Below are 21,668 nucleotides of genomic sequence, written 5' to 3' on the forward strand. Positions count from 1 at the left end.
TCCTGTTTGTGTATATGTAGTCCTATATTTCAAACGCATGAAACATGAAACTGACTAAATGCAAATGGAAAGCCAGAATTATAAAGTAGTTTTACTCTATTAAAAATGTTTTAAGATTCTACTAAATGCTCTACTTACTAAAGTAGTAAAGTAAGTAAGAATCTACTTACTAGAGAATTAAGTACAAAATTATTCATAAAAAATAACTTTGTTCATATATTGACTTACATGAGTCAATTAATAAATTAAATATTAGTATATTATTAATTCATATATTAATTGAAAGTTATCTTACCATTACATTTAAGTAGATATTAAGATTTTATAGGAAAAATGATTTTTCAAAACATGAAAAATAACTATATTCATGGTTTATATTTATATTAATTTCCATTTGTGAAAATATAAATTTATATGCTCTATAATAATTTTACTTTTTCATATTTTTAAAAAGCGAGTGAGAGTAGAAATCAAAATAAAACTAAATAAAATTATTTATTGATCTTAACACCACATTAACAAAAAGAAGAATAAAAGTCATATGAACATCTCAACAGACACAGAAAAAGCATCTGGTGAAATTCAAAATCCATTCCTGATAAACATTCTCAAAGTTGATACAGAGGAAACATACCTCAACATAATGAAGACTATTTATAACCAATCTACAGTGTTGGAGAAGACTCTTGAGAATCCAAAGGACTCTTAAGAGTTATACAAAGTGAAGTAAGCCAGAAAGAAAAACACCAATACAGTATACTAACACATATATATGGAATTTAGAAAGATGGTAACAATAACCCTGTGTACGAGAAAGCAAAAGAGACACTGATGTATAGATCAGTCTTATGGACTCTGTGGGAGAGGGAGAGGGTGGGGAGATTTGGGAGAATGGCATTGAATCATGTATAATATCATGTATGAAATGAGTCGCCAGTCCAGGTTCGATGCACGATACTGGATGCTTAGGGCTGGTGCACTGGGACGACCCAGAGGGAGGGTATGGGGAGGGAGGAGGGAGGAGGGTTCAGGATGGGGAACACAGGTATACCTGTGGCGGATTCATTTCGATATTTGGCAAAACTAATACAATATTGTAAAGTTTAAAAATAAAATAAAATTTTAAAAAAATAATTAAAAAAAAAAAATAAAGTGGAGATTCTCCTCTGCCCAAGTAAATGTTTAGAGCAACTTGGAAGTTTAGAAAGAATTAAGTTTTTTTTAAAAAGATGAAAACTGTACACGAAGATGTAAATTTTTTAAAATATTAATGTCTTTGTGTTTTGTAAACTAAAAGTTTTCATAAATAAAATGGAAATCATAAAAAAATAAAAAATAAAAGACATGATTAAGTGTAAAAAAAAAAAAAAAAAAGAGTACCGTCCCTTTGACTGCAAGGACAGCAAACCAGTCAATCCTAAGGGAAATCAATCCTGAATATTCATTGGAAGGACTGATCTTGAAGCTGAAACTCCAATAATTTGGCCACCTGATGCGAGGAGCTGACTCATTAGAAAAGACCCTGATCCTGGGAAAGATTGAAGGTGGAAGGAGAAGGGGACAACAGAGGGTGAGATGGTTAGATGGCATCACCAACTCTATGGACATGAGTTTGAGCAAGCTCTGGGAGATGGTGAAGGACAGGGAAGCCTGGTGTGCTGCAGTCCATGGGGTTGCAAAGAGTCAGACACAACTGAGCTACTGAACAGCAACAGCAGCAGCTAACATCAAACTTAAAAGTGAAAAGCTGAAAGACTTTCCTCTAAAATCAGGAACAAAATAAGGATGCCCACACTCACTAGTTTTGTTGAACATATTATTTGAACTCCTAGCCACAACAATCAGAGAAGAAAAGTAAGTGAAAGTAATTCAAACTGGAAAGGAAGATGTAAAACTGTCACTGCAGATGACAAGGTACTACATAGAGAAAATCCTCATGATGCTACAAAAAAAGTTCTAGAGCTCATCAATGAAATCAGTAAAGTTGCAGGATATAAAATTAATATGCAGAAATCTGTTTCTTTTCTATACACTAAGAACAAACTTCTCATACTGTTCATGGGATTATGTGTAAATGCTAGCTTAAAGTTCAAGATTCAAAAAGCTAAAATCATGGCATCCAGTCCCATCACTTCATGGCATATAGATGGAGAAAGCCTGGAAAAAGTGACAGACTTTACTTTCTTGGGGTCCAAAATCACTGCAGATAGTGACTGCAGTCATAAAATGAAAAGATGCTTGCTCCTTGGAAGAAAAGCTATAACCAACCCAGACAGTATATTAAAAAGCAGAGACATTACTTTGCCAACAAAGGTCCACCTAGTCAAAGCTATGGTTTTTCCAGTAGTCATATATGGAAGTGAGAGTTGGACTATAAAGAAAGTTTAGCTCTGAAGAATTGATGTTTTTGAACTGTGATGTTGGAGAAGACTCTTGAGAATCCCCTGGACAGCAAGGAGATCCAACCAGTCAATCCTAAAGGAATTCAGTCCTTACTATTCATTGAAGGGACTGATGCTGAAGCTGAAGCTCCAATACTTTGGCCACCTGATGTGAAGCACTAACTCATTGGAAGAGACACTGATGTTGGGAAATATTGAAGGCAGGAGAAGAAGGGGATGACAGAGGATGAGATGGTTGGATGGCATCACCAACTCGATAGACATGAGTTTGAGCAGGCTCTGGGAGTTGGTGATGGACAGGGAAGTATGGCATGCTGTAGTCCATGGGGTCACAGAGAGTCGGACATGCCTGAGCTACTGAACTGAACTGAAGAACAAATTATCAAAAAGAAGAAAAAACTTCATTTAGTGTATCAAAAAGAATAAAATATCTAGGTATAAGATGAACCAAGGAGGTAAATAACCTATACTCTGAGAACTATAAAACATTCATGAAGGAAATTGAAGATGATTCAAACAAATGGGAAGATATTATATGCTCATTGTTTGCAACAATTAATATTACTAAAGTGCCCATGTTATCCAAAGCAAATCTACAGATTCATTGCAATCCCAACCAAAATACCCATGACATTTATCAGTGTGTGAATGTTCAGCTGCTCAGTCATGTCCAACTCTTTGTGACCCCAGGGATCCTCTGCCCGTGGGGATTTTTCTGGCAAATATATTTGAGAGGGATGCCCTGCCTTCCTCCAGAGGATCTTCCTGACCCAGGGATCAAATCTGTGTCTCCTGCATCGCAGGTGGATTCTTTACTACTGAGCCACCAGAGAAGCCCATTTATCCCAGAACTAAAACAACCCATGTAATAGAAATGTACCCATTATTTTGTACTAGCTTTAATCATGGTAAAATCTAGAAAATTACTGAATCACTATGTTGTACATCTGAAACTAACATAATATTGTAAATCTATTATACTAAAATAAAACTTACTTTAAATAAAGATAACAAGTTTCTGATAATATTGCCAATACAGATGGTGAAAGAAATGTGAATGAACCAGAAATTTAGCTGAAAAATCCCAAGAATTCTTTTTGCCAGTTATTTTATATGTTATTGATAGAAATGGTCTCAAGTGAAGCAAGACTGATCATAGTATTTGGAACAGTTAGATATTATAAATGACATTTTCTTGATCTGTCCAATATCTGAAGAGCATATTAAATATTTTACCCAGCAACCTCTCTCAAACATATTGTAGGAATATAATCTGCTTTAAAGCAACTGGATCTTGTTCAACAAAGTTACAGTATACCATAAGAATTAAAGGAAACAATCAAATATTCTCAGATGAAGAATGAAGTGTGATATAGCAAAATAAAAATTAATTTTGAATTTCAGCACATCTATAGCTCTTTGATAGTAACTTTTTTCTATTACTAATAATGTTAACAAACCTTTAAAAAGCTAAACAAATTTTGAAGTGTTAGTTTTTTTTTAAAGATGAAAATTTTTTCCATTCAAACAAACTACATGTGAAACTGGCAAAAAGTTGGCAATCCGATGAAATACAACACAGAAATAAAAATGTTTCCCTGAAGGAAAAGATTCACATGCAAATATTACAAGCTACTTAATATAGAGTTTATTTTCTATCTCTACAGACCAAGACACAGCTTTGATTAAATAGAGGGATAAACAGATTGAGGAAAACAGTACTATTTTTTAAAGTTGCTGTTTTTATAAACATTCTACCATTAAAATATTTGAAAATAGAAACCCTGTGTAGATCCACATATTGCTATGAGACTATGAGTATTGTAACTATAAATAAAACTGGTTTATATGATGTTAAAATATGTTGAACTACTTTCTCATTATGATAATTTATCATATGCAACCCTCATGATATTTTAACATGATGTATAAAATATTTTTTCCAATCTAGATACTGCTTTAAGAAATGTTCTTCTACTTTGCCAAAGTAACTGTATTCAATTTTAAATCCATAAGATTCAAAAGAAGTTGCTCAGTATGGAATACAAATCATGTGAAAATATTCTTTAGAACATGAGCAGTGACTTTGTTGAAATGAAAACAAATTTATGGATCAGTAATTTGTAAATGATGTGCTTTATACAAATATCTTCAGTATATCAAAACACATCAGATAAGGGAAGTATCAATTAGATGGAGTCATCTTTGATCCTGATATTTTTGCCACTCTTCAATAGTGGAAAAATCATGCTTTGAAAAAGTTTTTATTTATGATGGTATATTTGTGTGGGTAAGTAAAACTAACACGTTTTATACATCATCTGCTAGCTTAATTTATACCTTTAAAATATTTAGACATTATATGTGGCCTCCAATAGCACCTATGTTTCTGGTTGAACAAATGTAAGATATTGGACAAGAGTTCAATCAGTACAAGTTAACTCAGTAATGAGAGGGTGGTACATGGAGGAAGAGAAATATTTAAGAAACTAAAAACAGCATATATAATGGTCTAGAATTATTTTTTAGTCATTATTTTATTATAGAAACTAAAAGCATTTCAATATGCTAGAACATCAGATATGGGATAAAAATGCAGCAGTGGATATTAACAATAGGTGATATTGTTACCTATTGTTATTGTGTCACAATTGTGACTATTGTTATTCAACAATAGTCAAATATTTTATGTTATATCCAAAAAATAAAATGCCCTATAGTCACTGAAAATCAAAATTTTGAAGCCTATGAAATTTATAGGTAAATGTTTACAATCTAAGCTTAAGCACACAATAAGATATAAGCAAGATTTACACTGTGATGTGGATTATCTCTGTTTTTGCTTTCTCTCTCAATCTGATAACAGGTCTGAGTCTGTCTCTCTTCTGTGCACTCTGTGGATTTATTTACACACATAAAAAGTCTAAGTAAATAATCTAAAATAGAGTTGATTTTTAAAACAGTTCCTTTATTCTAAGAGGCTTAAAATACCAACTCCTCCCACACATCTCAGCCAAAATGGGATATATGAAGCATCTTATTAACTGGAGTCTAATTTTGTATCAGTGAAAGATAATCTGTTACATATTTTTGTATCTCCCATAGGGCCTACCCTATCATTTTGATATAATCATGCATCCAAAAAATGCTATTTTAAACATGAGTTCAGTATTTATTCACTGTAAGAACTGAACTTCTCAGTATTAGAATGAAATTAAAACAACAGGCACAGCAAATAAGCTAATGACAAAAAGAGACAAATGGACTGCCTTTACTTAACTGCAGTTACTTTAGCTATGAAAATGACAAACTACACTGTGAAAGGAACTGCAGGTTAATTGAAATTTTCTGTTCAGCTCTTGCTTGGGAATGTCAGAAGAACACCATTAGTATTTTCAAAGCAAGAGTAGACAGGCGGCAGGGGGGCGGTATGGACCTATTTAATATACATGCCTAATGACTTGTCCTTCTCCTCAAGTCATAATAATCAGAAAGAATCCCTGCCACTCATTCCCAGATCATGATACAGGAGGAGAGCAGAAGCATCAATAAATCGGCACTATCACGTCCAGAGCCAATGCAGACTGTTGCACTTCCTGCTTTAAGAATGCTAACAGGAAATTGAGTCCACAACACTTCATAAGCAGTCAGACATAAGGGGTTCTTTGAATGAACACGTGAAGGGTTCAGGCACCCTTTGCTTTCCACCATGTCTTTCTGTATTGCCCTCTGCAATATTTCAGTAAGGAAGCATAGACTTTTCCAAAAGTGAAAGTCTGTAGTGATTGGAGGTTGCACTTAGATGGGTGGACAGCGGTGCTACAGAAAGATGTTAAAAGTTGTTTCAGTTACAAATTGCCATACAACTAACTGCCTCAGAATGTATTGGCTTGGAACCACTACCATTTCTTTGCCATTGGTGCTGGCCATTTTGACATGCTCATCTGGGAGCATGAATCTCAGTTCCATGTGTTGGTTCAGAGACAGCAAGTCCCAGAGGGCTTCCCTTGTTTATGAACTCAACTAGGACTCCTGGCCAGGGTGTTTCCACTCTCCCCATCTAACTTTTCCAACAGAGGATTACTGGACTTCTTGATTTGGTGGCTGACTTTCAAGAGAACAAGCCCCAGTGTGCAAGGACTTATCAAGTCTGGTTGAGTCATGTTTTCTGTGTTCATTTGACCAAGTCAGTCAGTTCAGTTCAGTCACTCAGTCGTGTCCAGCTCTTCTCGACCCCATGGACTGCAGCACGCCAGGCTTCCCTGTCCATTACCAACTCCCAGAGCTTACTCAAACTGAAGTCCATCGAGTCAGTGATGCCATCCAGCCATCTCATCCTCTGTCGCCCCCTTCTCCTCCAGCCTTCAATCTTTCCCAGCATCAGGGTCTTTTATTTGGTCAAAGCAAGCAAGGAAAACAAGGCCAGAGTCAATGTGCAAAGAGTTTAGATCAGGGTATGGGCTTCCCTGGTGGCTCAGAGGATAAAGCATCTGCCTGCAATGCAGGAGACCTGGGTTCGATCCCTGGGTTGGGAAGATCCCCTGGAGAAGGAAATGGCAACCCATTCCAGTATTCTTGCCTGAAGAATCCCATGGATAGAGGAGCCTGGCGGGCTACAGTCCACGGGGTCGCAAAGAGTCAGACAGGACTGAATGACTTCACACACATGGGTACCATTACTACATCAGCAGAAAGGTACATAGAGGGGCTTTTAGCAGTGCAGTCAAATGGCCTCAAAAAAACATGACACAGCTTTTGGAACTAGATAAAGGTTACAGTTGCAAAACATCGAGAATGTACTACTTGCCAGTAATTACACACTTTAAAATGGTTAGTTTTAGAAGAATTTTACCTTAATAAAAAGAAAGGGAGAGATTCTAAAATGTTTCTTCAATTAAGAGAATACATAGCCTACATAGTATACATAAATATGGACTCTTCTCACTATCAATAAATAATCATTTAAATATTAAAATTTACACCTCACAGACTTTGAAGAAACTTTTTTATCAGTGTAAATCCCATAATAGCTTTATGGAAAAATAACAAACTGCATGTTATATGGGACTCTTTTATAACATTTACTTATGGATATTTTTAAACTATCCCTCTTTCATTTGTTGTTTGGCAGAAAAATAAACTCCTCAGAAGAGATAAAATGAGAAATTTACAGAATAAGAAACAGTGTTCTCATTTATTTTACTTCAAATAAATATTTCTACTTCACTTTTTTTTGCAGGAATAATTTCTCTTTCTGTACAATGTAAGTGCTAGGTTCTTAATGAAGTCTTATCAGCCTGATTCTTGTGTGTGCTACATGTTTGGTTGCTCAGTCCTGTCCATCTCTTTTCAGCCCCATGGACTGTAGCCCACCAGCTTCCATTGTCCATGGGATTCTGCAGGCAAGAATACTGGAGTGGGTTGCCATTTCCTTCTCCAGTGGATCTTCCCAAGCCAGGGATCGAACCCAGGTCTCCTACATTGCAGGCAGATTCTTCACCGTCTGAGCTACCTGTAAGTAGGGGCTTCCCAGGTGGCACAATGGTAAAGAATTTGCCTGCCAATGCAGGATACGCAAGAGATATGGATTCAGTCCCTGAGGTGGGAGGATCCCCTGGAGGAGGGCATGGCAATAGTCCATGAAAAGTGAAAGGGAAGTCGCTCAGTTGTGTCCAACTCTTAGCAACCCCATGGATTGCAGCCTACCAGGCTCCTCCATCCATGGGATTTTCCAAGCAAGAGTACTGGAGTGGTGTGCCATTGCCTTCTCTGGAACAGATCCCTAATGTTAAATAATTTGAAAGCAGAATAATATATTGATTGAAAGGAGAAAATATTAAATTAAAATTGTCATTCTCTCTTTAAATTTGAAAATATTTCTAATTAAAGGGAAACCATGCAACTGTCTCTTTGTACTAAAAAGCCATTTGTTGTATTATAAAAATGTCTCAGCTTACACAGAAGAGGAAACAAAAATGACAGGCATTTCGACTAAACAAAGAGCTGATTAATTTTCAATTGATTAATCAAAGTTAAATGAAGTTTCCTAGGAAGATTCTTTTCGACTGTCTTCTGTTCTCTAGTAAAAATGATAGATTTTTATATTATGTGATTTACTACACAATGTAAATAATTAAGGACCCTTGTCAAATTTTGTTTTACATAGTCTATGTCTACACATCTAAATCTTAGACCTTTATATTTGAATGGGAGTTCATGTAACATGTTTCAAATAGCATGCAAAATATTGAAACATGTCTTTGGAAGGAAATACATTTATTTTCCAAGTAATTGTTATGTAAACTTTGAGTTTTTCAAAGTTTATCTGGGTTTACAGTTTCTAAGAATGATATAAGAATAGATTAACTCATAGTTCATGGGATATACATTAAATTTGAAATCTCAAGTCTGAAGACATAACAAGCTTTCATTAAAAAACTCCTTTTTATAATGCTTAAACCTGAAGACACTGTGGAACTCAGTTCATGCATTATTTCAGTATCTGGCCCGTGACATAAGAGAATCATCTACTTCCTTTGGAGTTGTGAAATCTTCCTGTAAATTCTTTATAAACATTCAAACTTTCAAAAAGAATAAGAGTACCCCCAGATCCATCTCATCTTGAATTATGTGCTATGTAGAGGAAACACTTTTCATTTTCATGCATTGGAGAAGGAAATGGCAACCCACTCCAGTGTTCTTACCTGGAGAATCCCAGGGATGGGGGAGCCTGGTGGGCTATCGTCCATGGGGTCGCACAGAGTCAGACACGACTGAAGTGACTCAGCATAGCATAGCATAGGGATCTGTTCAATTATATGGCAATTGTTCCTCATGCCTGAAACTCTATCCTACTCCTTTAAGGCTTTAGAAATGTCATTAGGACTATATAGAACTCTAGAAGATTTGTTACCCCTATGTTCTTGCCTGGAGAATCCCAGGGACGGGGGAGCCTGGTGGGCTGCCATCTATGGGGTTGCACAGAGTTGGACACGACTGAAGTGACTTGGCAGAAGCAATGGGCTTCCTGATAGCTCAGTTGGTGAAGAATCCTCCTGCAATGATGGAGACCCTGGTTTGATCCCTGGGTAGGGAAGATCCACTGGAGAAGGGATAGGCTATCCATTCTAGTATTCTTGGGCTTCCCTTGTGGCTCAGCTGGTAAAGAATCCGCCTGCAATGCGAGAGACCTGGGTTCAATCTCTGGGTTGGGAAGACACCTGGAGAATGGAAAGGCTTCCCACTCCAGTATTCTGGCCTGGAGAATTCCATGGACTGTGTAGTCCATGGGGTTGCAAAGAGTCGGAGATGAATGAGTGACTTTCACTTTCAATAACATCACAATTCAAGAAAATTTCAGAGTATCAAATTCAGCTACTATTTATGAACAGTTTATTTTCTAACAAACTTTTCAACAAATATCTTAAAATACTCGTTGAAAGATACTTTTTCATCAATATAAGTAACGTTCTCCTACATTTAAATTATTAGTGAAAACTGAACTTAAATACAACCTCATACATGCTCTAAAAATTCATATAATTCCAGAATCCTAATTACAACACCTCATCATTTGAGGTTGAAGGCGGATGGAATAATACAACGTTAAAAATTAAATGTAGCTTCAACTAAGAGAAGATTTTAACAAATTATATTTCTCTTTTATAGCCTAACTAGAAAAAAAATAATATAAACAGACTTGGAAAATCAATGCTGATGTAGATTTGTATTTATTTACATAAAATATACCTATAGCATTCTATTGAGTGGAAAAGCAGATGCCATCCATTCATTGGAAAGTCACAATATGAACTAGATTCATTTGTCAGGATCCAGTTAGGAAATCAGAATCCTGTCTATGAGAGGAAGCAGGAAGTGAAGGTTGTTGCAAAGGTGATGGAATGCAGGAGGGAGCACAAAGGAGAAGATGATATCACCTGGAGATGAGGAGTACTACCTAGGCGGGATTCTAGGAGCTCAGATCCACTGTTGATGCTTGTTGAGGTGTCTGTTCAACTAAGCAGCTGCTTTCCTGTTTCCATCACTGGAACCACCAATGCTGCTGACAGGGGCCCACAGTCACCTGTAATTACTACCAATGCTGATATTAGAGCCAGAGATAGAAAGGCACGCCCTCCTATCAGGCATCTTATCTCTCTAAGAACATCTATTGGCAGAACCTGTGAAACATTCAACTGCAAGAGACTGCAAAATGTCATGTTCAACGTCTAGACCCTTGCAGTAATGGCAACACAGAAGCATGGGGCTAGGGGTGGTACTAACAGGTATTCTTCAAATGGCAAGGAAAGGTTTTAAGCCATGCCCTCATGGAAGGCTTACTCTTTGGGGTGGGGGTACAGAGCTGGGTGGAATATAATGATCAGCTTATCTGGAAAAAAATGTAATATTACATCTGTTACAGTGTAGATGTAGAAGTATCAATGCAAGTGTTATAAGACCATATAGTATTGGGAATTGGTCTAGCAAGGGAGAATTGTAAATGTTTCTCTGACAAAATAATGGTTTAGCTGAATTTGCAAATGTCATATGTGTTAACTAGGGGAAGACTAGAAGGGAAAACATCTCAGGCAAAGATATTCTCATAAGATAACAGAGACATACAAGGTACCATTAGAAAATCACTGAGGCCATGGTGACTGCAGCCATGATATTAAAAGATGCTTGCTCCTTGGAAGAAAAGCTATGACCAACCTAGACAGCATATTAAAAAGCAGAGACATTACTTTGCCAACAAAGGTCTGTCTAGTCAAAGCTATGGTCTTTCCAGTAGTTATGTATGGATGTGAGAGTTGGACCATAAAGAAAGCTGAGCACTGAAGATTTGATGCTTTTGAACTGTGGTGTTGGAGAAGACTCTTGAGAGTCTCTTGGACTGCAAGGAGATCCAACCAGTCCATCCTAAAGGAGATCAGTCCTGGGTGTTCATTGGAGGGACTGAGGCTGAAGCTCCAACACTCCAAAGTGTTTACTCCAACACTTTGTCCACCTGACGCAAAGAACCGACTCGTTGGAAAAGACCCTGATGCTGGGAAAGATTGAAGGCAGGAGGAGAGGGGGACGACAGAGACTGAGGTGGTTGGATGGCATCACCGATGTGATGGACATGAGTTTGAGTAAGCTCCAGGAGTTGGTGATGGACAGGGAGGCCTGGCGTGCTGCAGTCCATGGGGTCGCAGAGTCGGACACAAATGAGTGACTGAACTGTGGCCAGATGAGAGAGCTAAGGGAGAGGGGTGGATGAATGGAAGTTGCTGAGGTAGACAGGATCTGAAATAATACGTGGAATAAAATACCCACATATGGGAATTAGTGCAACTGTAATATATGCATTTATATACTACAGATATTTTAAAGCTGTTCACCAAAATTTTAGTAGGAATTATTTCGAGAAAGTATAATTCTAGACAGTTTATAATATCTTCTGAGCTCCTTTTTTTTTTTTTAACCAATGAATGTACATACTTTTTATAACAATACTATTGAAGCACAAGCAAAATCATTGGTCTGAATATATACTCCTAGAAAACTTGCAAAGAGGATCTAATGTAAGTAGTACCATAAATGAGAGAAATTCAGTGAATTAATTTTGAAAAAAATCTTTATTTTTTTTAAACAAGACTAAACTCTTAAGTTCCTTTATTTCTTGCCTCAGATGCTGTTTAAACATAGGTTTATTATCCAGGAACATAAACTGTGTAATTATAAACTGTTTATAAATTATATATACCCCTGAAATTCAAATAAGGAACTATGGTCAGAATTCATGCCTGAATTACTGAACACTTGACCAGGAAAGACATTCCTGTGTAATCAACCTATGCTCTAAAATTAAAAGAGAAATTATATCATGGTAAGCATCTTGAATGGCACAATTACCTATGGTATCATTAACCAAAAAGTGTTTTATAGGTTCCAGAGTACACTGGTTACACAGGATGTTAACAGTTACTTCTTACAATGAGTTTATGGCCAAACAATGAAATACAATTCTTTTAACCATAAGACTTCTTCCTTGAAATATTAATAATGAGCATTTAAATCTGTATGAGGGAGATGTAATATGTAGAATTTCCAAAATTGTTTTATAATAGGGCCTGCTGTTAAATTATCATCTTGCATTGTTGATCTTCTACAGGACACACTGAAAATGTTGTTTTGGAGAGGTATAATTTAAAAAATCCTTCTGGAATAGGTAGTTCATCTCTGTATATGTACATGCACGTAGACTTCAATAAACCTATAGCTTCGGACTTGACACAAATAGGAAGCAGCTTTAAAACAATTCGTATGTCCTAGACATTTCACTCATTCATTCAATCATTCAGCAACTATTTTCTGAGAGCCCACTCTATGCAAGTCCTATTCTACATTCCAGAGACACAGTATTGAATGAATCAAATCCCTAATCTTGGGGAGCTTACACTCAAATTGGAGAGTCAGACTTTAAGTCAATGCTAAGGCTCAAGGCAATGCTTGACAGTTTGTCTAAAATTTGCACCTATAATTCTACCAGGATGGCCATTGTACACCTATTAATTTATATTTTCATTCATGTATGTGTGTGTATTGTTGTTTACTTGCTAAGTTGTGTCCAACTCTTTTGTGACTCCATGGACTGTAGTCCGCCAGGCAACTCTGTCCATGGGATTTTCCAGGTGAGAATACTGGAGTGGGTTGCCATTTCTTTCTCCAAGTGATCATTCCAACCCAGGCATCTAACCCATGTCTCCTTTGTGTGGAAAAGACCTGCATATTTTATACTCCACTTTAAAAATTAATAACAGGTTAACAAAAGTATAGGATCTAACAGTCAAATTATACTGGCTTAAATTCTGTCACCTTCTAAGGCTGTAAGTTCAAGTAGTTCATGCAACATCTTTCTGTCTCAGTGTTACCCACTGTAAAACAGGAATGACAACATTATTCATATTCTGTTAATATGAAAATAAGAAAATTATAAACATAAATTTGGAACAATGTTTTATACACAGTATATGTTTAATATATGCTAATAAATACCAAGATATATTCATTTGATCACAATATTAAAGCTTTTGGTGAATGTTTTAAGTGACCAGTTGCATTATATTACTGTTATATCAGTGGATGATTAGATTATTCCTATGCATTTATTATTATGAAAAGCACCAGAATAAAACTTTTCTCTGTATAAATAGTTATTTTCTTTTTAATTATTGTTAAAGATATACTATTAGAAAGAAAGCTGTGGTTCAAAAATAATGAAGGTTTTTACATATTAAAAAGTATTTATTAATTTTTTTATTTTATTAATTTATTAAAAGTAATTATTAATACTTTTAGGGAAGTATTAATAAAATTGCCTTCTATTAAGGTTGTACAAATTTCTCTTTCCCCAAAACTTCAAGAGCAGATTCTTTTCACAATACTATATTTTAATCTTCAAACTCTTGCTAGATAAAAAATTTTGTTGCTTTCAGTTCAGTTCAGTCGCTCAGTCGTGTCCAACTCTTTGCAACCCCAAGAAACACAGCATGCCAGGCCTCCCTGTCCATCACCAACTCCCTGAGTTTACCCAAACTCATGTCCATTGAGTCGGTGATGCCATCCAACCATCTCATCTTCTGTCGTCCCCTTTTCCTCCTGCCCTCAATGTTTCCCAGCATCAGAGTCTTTTCCAATGAGTCAGCTCTTCACATCAGGTGGCCAAAATATTGGAGTTTCAGCTTCAACATCAGTCCTTCCAATGAACACCCGGGACAGACCTCCTTTAGAATGGACTGGTTGGATCTCCTTGCAGTCAAGGGACTCTCAAGAGTCTTCTCCAACATCACAGCTTAAAAGCATCAATTCTTCAGCACTCAGCATTCTTTATAGTTCAACTCTCACATCCATACATGACTACTGGAAACTACTGTTGTTTTTGCTTGCATTTTTTATTTCAAGCAATATTGAACATTTGTCTGTCATCAGTCACTTGGGTTTCTCTGTTAAACAGCTAATCTATGTCAGGCCTTGGGCAAAAATTGGAACATGAAGCAGACCAAAGATCTAGCATCCCTGGCTCTTAATCTTTTCTTTATTGACTTTTGTGAGCTCTTCACACAGTCTTCAGCATCTAACACATTTGACTTAGAGTTGTGTTCAGTAAACAGTTGCTGAGTGATCATATAAAATATTTTCTGTCATGTTTGCTATAAATTTTTTAATTTGTCTTTTTTCTTTTAAATTTTTGAAAATGATTCTTTGATCACTTTGAAATCCTCTTGTTTAAAAATCATTATTTTATAATATTTGTTATCTTAAGGTAATACTTAATACTGTATAGAATCCTTGAAATTTAGGCAGAAAGGCATAAAAAGACCATTATATGTGAATATACATATTTGTTTAGATACATATGCTCCTGTGTATACATATCTACAGTAAAAAAAAGTAAAGATACTATAATTCAATGGTTTGTGGAAATTAAAATATTAAAAAGAATACTAATAAAAGTAGCAAACTGTTAAAAAGACATTTATTTGTATGAATTTACCCCATTTTCTAGGTTTTTGGTGTAACAAGATGGTTCATTTTTCTCAGGTTTCACCAGGTACTTAAAATCTTTAATCCTGTGTTTATTAATATTTAATGCCAATAACTGATGAGCATGTTAATGTAGGAAAAATATTGAGCTGTCACAGATACACTGGAACAGTTGCGTTTTAATACAGCACTTGTTTTCATATGTTTAAATGATCTAAATTTAGTGGCTTTTTCTATTTCTTTAATTTATTCCACTTTTGAGAAGCTTTTTTTCCTTTAAACTGAGAAACTAAACTTTTGTATTATAATTAGAAAAAATATTAATCTTTATTAACTATTTTGTACATATTTATAGTATTCCAATAAAAAAATGGAAGAAATTTAAAATGATCTGTCATATTAAAATACTTATTAGCTAAGTAGAATAGAATATTCTTTAAAATAACAAGATGATTTTGTTGAAGATGCAGAGAAAGCCTTTGACAAAATTCAACACCCATTTATGATAAAAACTCTCCAGAAAGCAGGAATAGAAGGAACATACCTCAACATAATAAAAGCTATATATGACAAACCCACAGCAAACATTATCCTCAATGGGGAAAAATTGAAAGCATTTCCTCTAAAGTCAGGAACAAGACAAGGGTGCCCACTTTCACCATTACTATTCAACATAGTTTTGGAAGTTTTGGCCACAGCAATCAGAGCAGAAAAAGAAATAAAAGGAATCCAAATTGGAAAAGAAGAAGTAAAACTCTCACTATTTGCAGATGACATGATCCTCTACATAGAAAACCCTAAAGACTCCACCAGAAAATTACTAGAGCTAATCAATGACTATAGTAAAGTTGCAGGATATAAAATCAACACACAGAAATCCCTTGCATTCCTATACACTAATAATGAGAAAACAGAAAGAGAAATTAAGGAAACAATTCCATTCACCATTGCAACGGAAAGAATAAAATACTTAGGAATATATCTACCTAAAGAAACTAAAGACCTATATATAGAAAACTATAAAACACTGGTGAAAGAAATCAAACAGGACACTAATAGATGGAGAAATATACCATGTTCATGGATTGGAAGAATCAATATAGTGAAAATGAGTATACTACTCAAAGCAATTTATAGATTCAATGCAATCCCTATCAAGCTACCAACGGTATTCTTCACAGAGCTAGAACAAATAATTTCACAATTTGTATGGAAATACAAAAAACCTCGAATAGCCAAAGCGATCTTGAGAAAGAAGAATGGAACTGGAGGAATCAACCTACCTGACTTCAGGCTCTACTACAAAGCCACAGTTATCAAGACAGTATGGTACTGGCACAAAGACAGAAATATTGATCAATGGAATAAAATAGAAAGCCCAGAGATAAATCCACACACATATGGACACCTTATCTTTGACAAAGGAGGCAAGAATATACAATGGATTAAAGACAATCTCTTTAACAAGTGGTGCTGGGAAATCTGGTCAACCACTTGTAAAAGAATGAAACTGGACCAGTTTCTAACACCATACACAAAAATAAACTCAAAATGGATTAAAGATCTAAACGTAAGACCAGAAACTATAAAACTCCTAGAGGAGAACATAGGCAAAACACTCTCCGACATACATCACAGCAGGATCCTCTATGACCCACCTCCTAGAATATTGGAAATACAAGCAAAAATAAACAAATGGGACCTAATTAAACTTAAAAGCTTCTGCACATCAAAGGAAACTATTAGCAAAGTGAAAAGACAGCCTTCAGAATGGGAGAAAATAATAGCAAATGAAGCAACTGACAAACAACTAATCTCAAAAATATACAAGCAACTCCTACAGCTCAACTCCAGAAAAATAAATGACCCAATCAAAAAATGGGCCAAAGATCTAAATAGACATTTCTCCAAAGAAGACATACAGATGGCTAACAAACACATGAAAAGATGCTCAACATCACTCATTATCAGAGAAATGCAAATCAAAACCACTATGAGGTACCATTTCACACCAGTCAGAATGGCTGCGATCCAAAAGTCTACAAATAATAAATGCTGGAGAGGGTGTGGTGAAAAGGGAACCCTCTTACACTGTTGGTGGGAATGCAAACTAGTACAGCCACTATGGAGAACAGTGTGGAGATTCCTTAAAAAACTGGAAATAGAACTGCCTTATGACCCAGCAATCCCACTGCTGGGCATACACACTGAGGAAACCAGAAGGGAAACAGACACGTGTACCCCAATGTTCATCGCAGCACTGTTTATAATAGCCAAGACATGGAAGCAACCTAGATGTCCATCAGCAGATGAATGGATAAGAAAGCAGTGGTACATATACACAATGGAGTATTACTCAGCCATTAAAAAGAATACATTTGAATCAGTTCTAATGAGGTGGATGAAACTGGAGCCTATTATACAGACTGAAGTAAGCCAGAAGGACAAACACCAATACAGTATACTAACGCATATATATGGAATTTAGGAAGACAGTAACAATAACCCAGTGTACGAGACAGCAAAAGAGACACTGATGTATAGAGCAGTCTTTTGGACTCTGTGGGAGAGGGAGAGGGTGGGAGGATTTGGGAGAATGGCAATGAAACATGTAAAATATCATGTAGGAAACGAGTTGCCAGTCCAGGTTCGATGCACGATACTGGATGCTTGGGGCTGGTGCACCGGGACGACCCAGAGGGATGGTATGGGGAGGGAGGAGGGAGGAGGGTTCGGGATGGGGAACACATGTATACCTGTGGCGGATTCATTTCGATATTTGGCAAAACTAATACAATTATGTAAAGTTTAAAAATAAAATAAAATTAGAAAAAAAAAAACAAAAAAAAAAGAAAAAGAAAAGGTTTTCTTTCTACATTGTTCCTTCCTTTCTTCCTCCTTCCCTCTCTCTCTCCTTCCCATTTTTTTGTGCTGGTTTATTTCAAATATGTTTTTATGTTGCCTTGATATATGTATTTGAGCAAATAACTCCACTGGATATAACTCTTTTAAAAAAAAGGAAGGAGACTTCATCTCAACAAAAATCAGGCTTTTTATACACTTACACTGCTTCTTACTTGGCTCACTCATTTTCAAAAGAAGAAAATGGTAATAGGATAAGATAACTTAGGGAATTAAATTGGATATAATTCATGCAAAGTAGCCTTTAATCAGGGAAAAATTTATAAGCACTAGAATTAGGTTTCCATAAACAGTCAGGCATATATATTTACTATGAATACTTCATATTTATGTTTATAAAAAACATTAAAAATTATCTAAGAATCATACATAAATGATAAGAAAACCTATCATTACTTTACTACTATCATCACTGTTATTATTCTACTGAGCACCTGACTTTTTACTACGACTTGAAACGATTAACCTGTGAATATATTCATAAATCCTTTATCTTTTTATTTTAGGAAGATGAAGGTTCTATCATCTGTTACCACAAATGGACAAATATCAGAAACAAACTGATGTTTGTGATATCAGCCTTAGGAAGCATTACTATGAACAAAGCTAGTATAAGTAATGGAATTCCAGATGAGCTATTTCAAATCCTAGAAGATGATGATTCTATAGTCGTGCACTCAATATGCCTGCAAATATAGACAACTCAGCAGTGGCCACAGGACCAGAAAAGATCAGTTTTCATTCCAATCCCAAAGAGGGGCAATGACAAAGAATGCTCAAACTACCACACAATTGAACTCATTTCACATGCTAGAAAGGTAATGCTCAAAATCCTTTAAGCTAGGCATCAACAGTATGTGAACAGAGAACTTCCAGATGTACAAACTGGATTTAGAAAAGACAGAACTGAATATCAAATTGCCAACATCTGTTGAATCATAGAAAAAGCAAGGAAATTCCAGAAAAACATCCACTTCTGTTTCACCGACTATGCTAAAGCCTTTGACTGTGTAAGTCAAAGAGATGGGAATACCAGACCATCTAATCCACCTCCTGAGAAACCTTTATGCAGGTCAATAAGCAAGAGAACCAGACATGGAATAATGGAGTGGTTAAAAATTGGGAAAGGAATATGTCAAAGCTGTATACTGTCACTTTGCTTATTTAACTTATATGCAGAGCACAATGTGAAATGCCAGCCTGGATGAAGCACAAAATGGAATTAAGATTGCCGGGAAAAATATAAATAACCTGACATGCAGAAAATACCACTCTAATGGCAGAAAGCGAAGAGGAACTGAAGAGCTTTTTGATGAAGGTGAAAGAGGAGAGAGAAATAGCTGGCCTAAAATTCATTAAAAAAACTAAGATCATGGCATCTGGTCCCATCATTTCATGGCAAAAAGAAGGGGAAAATGTAGAAACAGTGACAGACTTTACATTCTTGGGCTCCAAAATCAATGTGGACAGTGACTGCAGTCACAAAATTAAAAGACGCTTACACCTTCTAAGAAAAGCTATGACAAACCTAGACAGCATATTTAAATCAAAGACATCACTTTGCCAACAAAGGTCTGTATATTAAAAGCTATGGTTTTTCCAGTAGTTATGTACAGATATGAGAGTTAGACCAAGAAGAAGGCTGAGCACCAAAGAACTGATGCTTTCAAACTGTGGTGTTGGAGAAGAATCTTGAGACTCCCTTGGACTGCAAGGAGATCAAACCAATCAAACCTAAAAAAAAAAAAAAAAAAAAAAAAAATCAACCCTGAATATTCTTTGGAAGGACTGATGCTGAAGCTCCAATACTTTAGCCACCTGATGCAAAGAGCTGACTCTTTGGAAAAGACCCTAATACTGGAAAAGAGGCTAAAGACAGGAGGCGAAGGGGTCGACAGAGGATGAGATGGTTACATGACATCACCACTCGATAGGTGTAGTTTGAACTAACTTGGGAAGATACTGAAGGACAGGGGAGCCTAGCATACTGCAGTCCATGGGGTCACAAAGAGTTGAACATGACTTAGCAACTCAGCAACAACATCTTAATTCATATGATGGATGCTTCAGACATCACTATTTGTAAGCTGTGTTCATTTTTTAAGACATATTTTGAGGAAATATATGAAAGTTTCTCCATGCCTATAAAATTTTCAAAAAGGATGGAAAATGTAATTTCATCTTTTACTGTCTTTTTTTATATCCTCCAGTAAAAGTTCATTAAATTTCAGAAGGTAGTAAGTTTGATATTGGTATTCCAAGCCACACATATTCTCCTTTTTTCTCAAAACTTCTAAAAGTATAGCTGAAATTTCCTAAATGAATTCTGATACATCCTCCTTTAAACGTGTATAAATTGACAGCATATAAGAAAGTTTAGAAGAATCCTTGCATCCCTGGGATAAAGCCCACTTGGTCATGGTGTATGATCTTTTTAATATGTTGTTGGATTCTGATTGCTAGAATTTTGTTTAGGATTTTTGCATCTATGTTCATCAGTGATATTGGCCTGTAGTTTTCTTTTTTTGTGGGATCTTTGCAAATCAATCAATGTAATACACCACATTAACAAATTGAAAAACAAAAACCATATGATTATCTCAATAGATGCAGAGAAAGCCTTTGACAAAATTCAACACCCATTTATGATAAAAACTCTCCAGAAAGCAGGAATAGAAGGAACATACCTCAACATAATAAAAGCTATATATGACAAACCCACAGCAAACATTATCCTCAATGGGGAAAAATTGAAAGCATTTCCTCTAAAGTCAGGAACAAGACAAGGGTGCCCACTTTCACCATTACTATTCAACATAGTTTTGGAAGTTTTGGCCACAGCAATCAGAGCAGAAAAAGAAATAAAAGGAATCCAAATTGGAAAAGAAGAAGTAAAACTCTCACTATTTGCAGATGACATGATCCTCTACATAGAAAACCCTAAAGACTCCACCAGAAAATTACTAGAGCTAATCAATGACTATAGTAAAGTTGCAGGATATAAAATCAACACACAGAAATCCCTTGCATTCCTATACACTAATAATGAGAAAACAGAAAGAGAAATTAAGGAAACAATTCCATTCACCATTGCAACGGAAAGAATAAAATACTTAGGAATATATCTACCTAAAGAAACTAAAGACCTATATATAGAAAACTATAAAACACTGGTGAAAGAAATCAAAGAGGATACTAATAGATGGAGAAATATACCATGTTCATGGATTGGAAGAATCAATATAGTGAAAATGAGTATACTACTCAAAGCAATTTATAGATTCAATGCAATCCCTATCAAGCTACCAACGGTATTCTTCACAGAGCTAGAACAAATAATTTCACAATTTGTATGGAAATACAAAAAACCTCGAATAGCCAAAGCGATCTTGAGAAAGAAGAATGGAACTGGAGGAATCAACCTACCTGACTTCAGGCTCTACTACAAAGCCACAGTTATCAAGACAGTATGGTACTGGCACAAAGACAGAAATATAGATCAATGGAACAAAATAGAAAGCCCAGAGATAAATCCACGCACATATGGACACCTTATCTTTGACAAAGGAGGCAAGAATATACAATGGATTAAAGACAATCTCTTTAACAAGTGGTGCTGGGAAATCTGGTCAACCACTTGTAAAAGAATGAAACTAGAACACTTTCTAACACCATATACAAAAATAAACTCAAAATGGATTAAAGATCTAAACGTAAGACCAGAAACTATAAAACTCCTAGAGGAGAATATAGGCAAAACACTCTCTGACATACATCACAGCAGGATCCTTTATGACCCACCTCCTAGAATATTGG

General features: G+C 35.7%; 1 pseudogene; it reads right to left on the reverse strand.

Moving 5' to 3' along the window:
* Positions 1 to 21,668, reverse strand: part of LOC113894926 — a 186,511-nt pseudogene that overhangs the window by 3,341 nt on the left and 161,502 nt on the right.

The sequence above is a fragment of the Bos indicus x Bos taurus genome, chromosome 7, assembly GCF_003369695.1.
Source record: "Bos indicus x Bos taurus breed Angus x Brahman F1 hybrid chromosome 7, Bos_hybrid_MaternalHap_v2.0, whole genome shotgun sequence".
Classification (NCBI taxonomy): Eukaryota; Metazoa; Chordata; class Mammalia; order Artiodactyla; family Bovidae; genus Bos; species Bos indicus x Bos taurus.